At 40.5% G+C, this 10,305-nt stretch overlaps 1 protein-coding gene across 2 annotated transcripts in view; it reads right to left on the reverse strand.

Annotated features, from left to right (window-relative positions):
• The window catches only part of DYRK1A (dual specificity tyrosine phosphorylation regulated kinase 1A), a 137,012-nt gene extending 126,993 nt beyond the window's left edge, over positions 1-10,019 (reverse strand). For both annotated transcript variants that reach the window (XM_069474951.1, XM_069474950.1), the window contains exon 1: positions 9,957-10,019. The gene's annotated coding sequence lies outside the window, so the exon portion shown is untranslated. The remainder of the gene's footprint in view (positions 1-9,956) is intronic.
• Between the last annotated feature and the right edge of the window lie 286 nt (positions 10,020-10,305).

The following is a 10,305-nucleotide window of genomic DNA, read 5'->3' on the forward strand; positions in this document are numbered from 1 at the left end:
TACAACTTATCAAAACATCAGTTATTCATTCAACAGAGTAAAAAAATAAAAGAAAATCAGAAAATACTTTAACTACAGCATATATTTGACAAAGAATATTTTGTTATTTAAAATAAAAAGCTAAAATTAAAAAACACCAATTAAGACGTTCAAACTCAGTCATAATTAAAGTAATGCAAATCCAAAGTAGACATAATTATTCACCTATTAAATTGACTTTTTTTTTTTTTTTTGCTGGACACCACTGATTGGATAAATTGACAAAGATTTAAAACTTTGATTAACACCAGTGTTGGTGAGATTTGGGAAACTATGCATTCTCAGATATTCCTGGTGAAAGTATAATTTGGTGCTACTTTTTGGAAGATAATTTGGCAATACGTATTACAGTGTGCATATACCTGGCAAACCAGCAATTTTCCTCGTGAATACATATCTATGGCCAATGCTCTCACAGAACACAATTATATGTACAAAGAAATGCATTGCAGCATTGTTTAAAAGAGCAAAATATGAATTTAAAAGCCTTTCAATGGGGACTAACTAAATAAACTGAAGTGCATCCATAAAGTGGAATATTTCCCAACCATTAAAAACAACAAAGAAGCTCTATCAGCTGATATGAGATACCAAGTAAAGAGCTGAAGTTGGGCCGGGCGCGGTGGCTCACGCCTGTAATCCTAGCACTCTGGGAGGCCGAGGTGGGCGGATCGTTTGAGCTCAGGAGTTCCAGACCAGCCTGAGCAAGAGTGAGACCCCATCTCTACTAAAAATAGAAAGAAATTATATGGACAGTTAAAAATATATATAGAAAAAATTAGCCGGGCATGGTGGTGCATGCCTGTAGTCCCAGCTACTCGGGAGGCTGAGACAGGAGGATCCCTTGAGCTCAGGTGTTTGAGGTTGCTGTGAGCTAGGCTAACGCCACGGCACTCACTCTAGCCTGGGCAACAGAGTGAGACTCTGTCTCAAAAAAAAAAAAAAAAAAGAGCTGAAGTTGCAAAATGTGTGTTTAGTATGATCCCATTTGGTTTTGGTTTTAAGAGCATACATAGACACTATGTACATACACACACCCTAATGTCTATTCACTTAAAAACAATGGAATCATATACTTTTGTAATATAATACATATTAAATGTATAACATATAATTGTGTGTGTATAAGTATAGGACATTTCTGGTAGGAAAAACTGAATAGTTACTACCTATGGAGCATAGGAAGTGGGGAGATGATTGACACACCATTCCACAGGGCTTGATTTTTTAAAACTATGAATACATACTACTTGTTGATCTTTAAAAACTAGAATTTCCTAGGTGATCAGAACTGTGCCTTACATGCTTGATATGCTATAAGACTGTTCAAATAGGAGCCCATAAACAAGCGATAAAATAAGAAAAAAGTAGGTCCTAGGCAGAATTATCCAGTGTCATTACCAACTCTCAGTGACTAGAAGCCATCAAGAGGCAGGCTAATGCAACCAATCTCTAGCCACCAGAGAATCCTCACATGAACCTTGGCATGACTAAACACCACAAGCTGACATTTCTCAAACAGCCTTCATCTTCCTCAAGAAAGAACACACTCCTTTCCAAAAAGGTTAGTGCAGATGTTAATCTCTTGATATTTAAAATGAATGACAGCTAATTGATAAAAATAAAGTGTTAACTTCGGAAATACAAATCTTACCTTAAACTAATGGAATGAATTCCAACATGGAAAACCGCAAGCAACCAGATGAAAAGGAAAGTAGTAATCTTGGGACAAGACCTACCTTTGTTCCTTCTAATCATGCTAAGTAAGTTGCTTCCTACAGCCATCTATCATAATGCTGTATATACACTGCCCACTGTAGCAATGATATTAACAATATCTTACTTAAAAGCTTCAACTTCTCACCTTTAAATATTGATTTGACTGATTATTTTTCTACATGACTAAAAGTACAACTGAGCCAACCATTTACTAGAAATGAGCTCACATATAAAAAGATACATTGGGATGTCTTAGGGATGTCCCTTCATCTGCAGAAAGAACAAAAAACCAGGAGTCAGAAAAAATAATGCTAGTCCCAGGCCTGCTTATTCTGAGGCTTATTCTTAGCTTCTTTGCATCCATTTCCTTCTCTAATATGTGAGAAAAGAATTATATCAGTGTTTCTCAAAATATTTCTACTCCACCAGGATTACCTAGGGTCCTTACTAAGAAAGTAGATTCCAGAGCATCACTCCAAACCTACAGAAAGAGAAGTCTGAGAATCCTACAATATAAGTTATCTAGAACTGTGGTCCCTAACCCCCTATACACAGCCTGTTAGGAATCAGGCACACATTACAGCCTGAGCTCCACACCCACATCCCCTTCCCGGAAAAAACTGTCTTCCATGAAACTTAGGAACTGGCAAGAGGTGACAGTCAGAGAAGCCAGCAAAGCATCATCTGTATTTACAGCTGTTCCCCATCGTTCCCATCACTGCCTGAGCTCCGTCTCAAACCCCTCCACCACCGGCAACCCCCAGGGAAAAATTATCTTCCATGAGAAACCAGTCCTTGTGCCAAAAAGGTTGGGGACTGCTGCTCTAGAAGACTGTTTGAGAACCATTAGTTTTCCCAAATCCCTACTAGATCTAATAACACTCGTAGAGCTTCCTCTTTTTTCAAACACATAGAATTTTTTTCTTTTTTTCTTTTTTTTTTTTTTTGAGACAGAGTCTCACTCTGTTGCCCTGGCTAGAGTGCCGTGGCATCAGCCTAGCTCACAGCAACCTCAAACTCCTGGGCTCAAGCAATCCTCCTGCCTCAGCCTCCTGAGTAGCTGGGACTACAGGCACATGCCACCATGCCCAGTTCATTTTTTCTATATATTTTTAGTTGTCCATATAATTTGTTTCTATTTTTAGTAGAGACACGGTCTCACTCTTGCTCAGGCTAGTCTTGAACTCCTGAGCTCAAACGATCCACCTGCCTCGGCCTCCCAGAGTGCTAGGATTACAGGCGTGAGCCATGGCGCCCGGCCCAAACACATAGAAAGTAAAGAAAAGACTGGACAGATATACATGTATCTTTAAACATCATTCTTAGGCCAGGTGCAGTGGTTCATGCCTATAATTCTAGCACTTTGGGAGGCCAAGATGGAAGGACTGCTTGAGCCCAGGAATTTGAGACCAGCTTGGACAATAATGAGACCCCATCTCTACAAAAAATAAGAAAAATTAACTAGGTGTGGTAGTTCACTCCTATAGTCTCAGCTACTCAGGAGGATCACATGAGCCCAGGAATTTGAGATTGCAGTGAGCTACGATGACCCCTGCACTCTAGCCCAGCGAAAAGAGAGACCTTGCCCCCCAAAATAAATAAAATAAACATCACTGCTATCATCCTTCTTGCAACATTCAGTGACTCAAACATTTAATGGAATCCTGACAAGATGCCAAGTGTTATTCCAGCACTATTTGCCGAGGATGTGAGCAGGAATACATACAGTAAGGTCCAGTAAGACTATTAAAACCAAATCTAAAAGCTTAGACTCCAAATGTTATTTACATATTATAATCACAGCAATCAAGAATGTTTCTATCAGAAAATACAGTGTCAGTAAAATAATATGCTATTAAATCCAATATCCCTTAACTACTAAAAGCATAGCTACATTTTTCTAACTTGACCATATAAGTATATATTGCATAAGTGATAATCTATTTGAATTTGTATACCATAGTTCAAAAGATTAATGAGCAAATACAGAAAGTAAAACTTATTAACCAGTGCAATAAGTTATCTTTTCAAAGTTTATTTCTGGAAGTTTCTTCCAAAGCATTTAAAAGTGTGACAGGCAATGTTTAATTATCCCTCATTCTCTCCTTCAGTAGACATAGATTTTCAGCCAAAGATCTATCTTACCAAAGACTACATATCCCACCCTTCTTTGCATCTAAATATGGCCACATGACTAAGTTCTGAGCAACAGAGCGTGAACAGAAGCCATGTATGTAACTTCTGGGTTTGTCTTTAAAGAGAAGGGATGTGCCTTCCCCACACCCTGTTCCTGGATGGTGGATGTGGTGGGTTGCTGCTTTGTACTATAAAGAAAACGGTATCTCCTTAAGCACAGAAAAGCAACAAGACAGAGGAACCAAGATCCCTCATATCATGGAGCTACCATACCAGCCTTAGATTACTTATACTGTTTTATGAAGGAAAAATAAACTTCTCATTTAAGCCACTGTACTTAGTCACACACAGGACCAATCTACATTCTAACTAATACATATGGAAAGTTTAAATTTACAATAATTATTAAATAATAGTTACCTACCAACTCAACAAAGGTAAAACTCTGTTTTGTTTTGCTTTATTTCAGACACAGGGTCTCTGTCGCCCAGACTGGAGTGCAGCGGTACTATCATAGCACACTACAACCTCAATTCCTGGGCTCAAGTGATCCTCCTGCCTTGGCCTCCGAAGTAGCGAGGACTACAGGCACAGGCCACCCACCATGCCCAGCCTAAAATTCCTAAAGTAAGAATTATTCTTACTTTAAGTCACAATAAAGCTTCCTATTGGATAACCCCACTACAGAGATTAATGCTACTGCACGATCTTATATCTACATGGCATTTTACACTCTGACAAAGCACCTCATTATAGTATCTCATTTCATATTCTCGAAATCCTGGGCAGGGTAGGTGGTGCTGTCTACATTTGGCATACAGGACACTGACGAGAGGAGACACTGTTTTGCCCAAGATTACAAAGCTAAGGACTGGTACTAAGGCAGGATTCAGCATACAGGTTCCTCATTCCACCATTCAATGTACATACACATATAACAAGACCTGCTACATGCTGGAGTTATTACAGTCATTATCAAGAAAGACTTACTCCCGAGCAAGGCACAATGGGCAGCACGTGCCTATAGTCCCATCAATTTGGGAGGCTGAGGCAGGAGGATTGCTTGAGTCCAGAAGTTTGAGGCTGCAATGCACTATGATCAAGCCTGAGAAGCAAGACTTATATTTTTATAAGAAATTTTTTTCTAAAAAAGACTTATTCCTGTCCAAATGAACCTTATAATCTAACGGAGTGAAACAGACAGACATTAAATGAATAATTACATACATGAATATATACGAATAAATATAGCTATTTGCAATAAGGGTTGTGAAAGAAAAGCAGAGAATCTTACTTGGCCAAGAAATCTCACCTGGACTGGGGTTTGGGGAAGACCTTTCTGAAGAAGTAATGTTTATGCTGAGCCCACAGGCTGAGCATGAATGAAGAAGAGGAAGGGAGGGAAAGGGGAGAAAGAAGGCCATGAAGAAATTTACATGCATTACCTCAATCTTCACAAGGATCCTATGCTAAGTATGACCAACCCCATTTTATAGATGAGGAAACTGATACAGTGAAACCACTGTGCCTAAAGTCACATTGTCAGCAGAACCTGTGAGACTCCATATTTACCCGACTTGGGAGCCTCCCCTCTCTGTCTCACAGGCAGGTAATCTTTGCGCAGCATTATGCTGCCTCAATTGCCATCTACAACTAGGTACCAAGCAGATTTTGGATAGATGTCACAGTTTGAGCATTTTTTGACCCAAACACATGCCAAGATTCAAACCTTAACCATAAATGTCCATAAATTTTAAAAATAAAATCAATTCTTGTCACTGGAAATTTTGTATGCTTACAAAAATTAGGGGGTTATTTAACGACCAGGAGTGCTATTTAAAAGAGTTGATGATGCAAAGCAGTTTCATTTCATACTAAACTGGTTCACTAGGCACCCCCAAAAGATCAGTTTAAACATTTCAACTATGAGGAGATAAAATTCATAACAATTCATTAAAAAGAATAAAGACATATTTTAAACCATTACTAGCTGTATATCAGATATGAGCACATGTCACTCAAACAAAAAGTATGTTTGTCAAAACTTAGTTTTAACAGTGATGCAAACTTTTAAAAATTTTAAATCACTTTCTAGAAGAGAAGATACACAGCTCTGGCAGAAAAACCAAATGTCAACAAGCCAAAATGGTTCTATATTAGCAAATGTATGCCTATGAGGAACCACATCATTTTAGATGTTCTATGTAAGGGATTATCCCCAATAACGAATTTTAACTCATTATAGAACTATGGAAGTAGGATTTCAAAGCAAAAGCATAACTTTTTAAAAACTTTAGCTGGTTTATACAATGCAATATTCCCAAGTCATTTTGTTTTCAGATACCAAAATAAATAAATAAATAAAAGAAACTAAGGTTATTTATAGCCACTAACAAGCAAGATTCGTCTTCAATTACCCAATATAAACCTTAAATTATTATTTCAGTCATGTGAAGTCTACATTTCACTTTCAAGCACCCAATGGTAAAAGTTTACAACCCTAGCATAACATTACAGCATTGACATAATGCAAGATTTCAAAAGAGTTTTTCACCTGGCAGCAAATGAGGAAAAATTTTAGGTAATTTAAAATAATTTGACAATTTTTCCAAGTAATTAAATACCAATTTTAACTCCCCAAAATTTTTAATTCAAAATTGAGCAAGCTTTGGGTTATGAAGTACCACAACTTCTCTAACCATAAAAAAAAAACTGTCCAAAAGTCAAGATAACATATGGTAAGAAGTCTTTTAAAAGGCATAACCACTAGGTATACATAAGGTACTATTATACCAGTCACACAATTCATTTTGACAGAGCAAACTGTTAGTATCAAGTTTCAGGTGACCATGTCTGATAGTTTCAAGTAGTATCTTTACTTCTAAATCAAAAATAGACAAGCAATATCAGAGGTAAAACCACCAAAACACTCTTCAAAAGAGAATAAAGATTAGCAGCGCAGTTTAAACTACTGCTTAAGAATACAACAAAATGACTAATAAAGTTCTGGGAATGAAGAACCAAGTTCTTGATAAAGACTTTCGGGAAATTTTGGGGTTTTGCTGGGTTTGGATACTAAAATGTTTTCTTGGGGGAGGGGGGTAGAGGAGAAATTGCTTTGTGTGTCTGTGTATGTAGGAAACATGAAAGTTCTTTGCAGTAAGAAGTTAAAGCCAAAGCAAAGACAAATTGACACACGCCTAATCACAAATACCAAGAAAGTCACAAATTAAGCTGCTTCTTCCATTAGTCTTGTTTTTAATGTCCTATATAAGGCAATTCCATTCTCACCCATAATAGAGTTACTTCTATCGGAATTTTCTTCCTGTAACTAGATTATTTGCTAACCATAAACATGCACGTGAAAACACCTCTGGGCAGTCTAAATTTCTAAACTATTTCTTTTCAAATTGTTTTCAAGTAATAAACAAGATTCAATACAAATTAACATTTGGTGTAGTTACAAAACAAAATGCATGCCAGAGGTCATAGTATATCATGTTTATAACGTTACCTTGAATTTTGCTTTTGCAAACATTCATTGCACTTTATTTAAATATCTTTACCTCTGTAAATTTTCTAAATATCTTGTTGCACTTACCACCCCACCCCAAAGCTTTAAGTCATAAACCAGTATCTCCATAAATACAACTAAAAAGCAGATATCAGACAATATTCTACAGGGAAAAAAATTTTTAACCAATGGTCTTTTATACTATCCACATTCCCTAACAAGACATTGCACTAAAATGGAATATTTTCATTTATCTTAAATAATAGTGCTTCTAAAAAATTGGACTTATTTTTAAACTCCTAGCACATAGTAATTTTGTGTTTGTTTCCAGTAAGTCCCACCAAAATGTCTCTAAAATGTTTAACAAATGCTCTTATATCTAAATTTCAAATTGCTAACAATAACAAATATCTCACTAGATGATTTAATACCTTCCCCACTCCTACCTACAATTACCATTCATTCATTCAAGTCTATTTCTTGAAATCTAAAATCTCTTTCAACATCCATCAGCTATAAAGCAGTGCGCCTTGACCTTTACAAACACAAGGAGTGACCCCTTCTCCTGTAATAATTAATTTCTGAGTTTATGCCTCTCTTGAGATAAAAATGAACTTTTTATACCCAGTTTTACAAAACTCGGTGTAGACACTGACAGGAGGAGTGCTTAACTTTCTGGCAAGGTTTGAAGTCTAAATAAATTTGGACAGCTACCATAAACACCACTGCTATGCCAAGGCAAATCCTCCGGAAGTACTGGGGTAGTTTAAGTTACATTAAAAATCTTAACTATAACTAAGTAAGCTTTTTCTTCTTAACCGATGTTTCTTTGAAACAATCTTCAGTTTAAAACCTTAGCATATGAAATTTTAGTTCTAGTCTCATACTTGTAAAAGTCTATCTGAAAATAATATTCTCCTAAAGTAACTGATCAAGGTATGAGAAATTTAAGAAAAAAAAAGGTAAAGGTAATTCCATTAAATTTCCCAAAATCCAAGTACTAAAGATATTCATTCCTAAACACTTTGGATATGTAAAGTATAAAGGGTCATTAGTACTCAAAGAAAAAAATGACTAAAAATACACACAAAACTTTTTTTATGACTCATCAATACTTAAAGGATGCCTATAATCGAAATTAAGTGTGAAGAACAAAACACACCACAGAATATTTTTTAATTCCTTATATTAAAAACTGGCTACATGGTTTCCTTTGGGGAAAAAAACGACTGAAAACTTTCTCAACCTTTCCTGTCCACTTCTGCAACCAAAAAGGTAATTCCAAACTAACAACTACACGTGGACACAATCCCTCAGTTAGAACCCTGAGTCATTACACACAAATAGCTGCAAAATTTGCCAGTACTTATAATAATGAGTTATAACCTAGTGTTCAAGAGCCCAGGCTGGCTACAGACTCCTGGCTCCAAGATGTAAGACCTTAGACCAGTCAATGCTCCTCTCGGTTTTCTCTTCTGTAAAATGGGTAAGAGTTCCTACTGGTAGGGTAAGCAGGTCAACACACATAAAGCCCTGAGAATAGTGCCTGGCACTATTCGTCTCGATCTTTAAGTGAGTTTGAAAACAATGTCAAAAGACATATTTTCTGACAATTTGGTCGGAATTCAAGAACCAAATGGTGCTGGCATTCAAGTGCTGCACCTAGATCACAGGATTCATATAACCTAGGGTTGGGCGAAAGGCACAGACAAGTAGTCCGAGTTCCTGACTCACTAATTTCACCATTTTTAACTATTTCAGACTAGGGAGGAGCCTTTCGCTAAGTGTTGAGATATTCAGCAGCTTTGGAGGCTCCGAAGCGAGAGTGGGTTTGTGCCTATAAATAGACTCGTGAAGTTTTGTTGCAATGCACAGGTATCAATTCTAATTCACGTCTCCTCAACCACCAACTCCTGCGGCTGCTAAGGAGGTCATCTCTTCATCTCGAGTGGCCGGAATGCCTTGCACTCCCCGCCCAACTTCAGAGCACACCGAGTCCCCCTCGCTCCAGCGCCGACCCCAAAGGGCCGCCGCGGGAGCGGGCTTCCGACCTTCGCCTGCGCCCAGCCTGGCCCTGCTGTCCTCGCCTACCCGGCAGCCAGCCCCATTTTCTTAACCCGTGCATTGTCCTTGTGAAGAACCCCGGCGGTTCCCACACTGGTGGGGACCGAGAGGAGGGACGAGGGAGGAGCTGGGGGAAGAGGATGAGGAGGAAGAGGAGGAGGAGGAAGAAGACAACCTCCACCCCTTCGCTCGGGCGACCAGTGAAGATCTGGCGCTTTCTTCGGCCCCCCAGGCCCCGGCTCCCGGGAGGCCGCGGCCCCCGCTCCCACCCTCCACAACTTTCCCTCCGCTCGCACCCGCCTCTCCTCCGGGACCGGGCCTTCGGGCTCCCTCCCCCGGCGGCCGGCCCCGGGCCGGCGGCGCCTCCTCCTAAAATGGCAGGTCCCTCCCTCCGCCCGGCCGGCCTCGGCGCGGGCCCGGCTGCAGGCCGCCGGAGGAACCGAGCGCTGGGCCGGGCGGGGCCTCGGCCGGGCCGGACACTCACCGGGACGATGGCGGGGCGCTCGCGCCGCTTCCTCCGGTGAGTCTCAGCCTCCGGCTCCCGCGCTGCGCTCCCGCCGCGGCCTCCGCAGCCAGCGCCGCCCCGGCCGCCTCTCTCCGCCCCCGGCGCTCCCGGCTCCTGGCCGCGCCGCAGCCTGCTCAGTCTCTCTCCGGCTCGCGGTTCCAGCGGCGCCCGGGGCCGGGGAGGCGACAGCCCCCTCCCCGGCAAATACCGCAGTCCCCGGACCCCGAGTCCCGGCAGCGGGGCCGCGCAGCCCGGCCCGGCTCTGAGGGCGGCGGCGGCGAGGCCGGGCGCCGAGTGGCGGCCGCTCCCGGCGGCTTCTTCCCGAGGA

This window comes from Eulemur rufifrons, chromosome 7, assembly GCF_041146395.1.
Source record: "Eulemur rufifrons isolate Redbay chromosome 7, OSU_ERuf_1, whole genome shotgun sequence".
Classification (NCBI taxonomy): domain Eukaryota; kingdom Metazoa; phylum Chordata; class Mammalia; order Primates; family Lemuridae; genus Eulemur; species Eulemur rufifrons.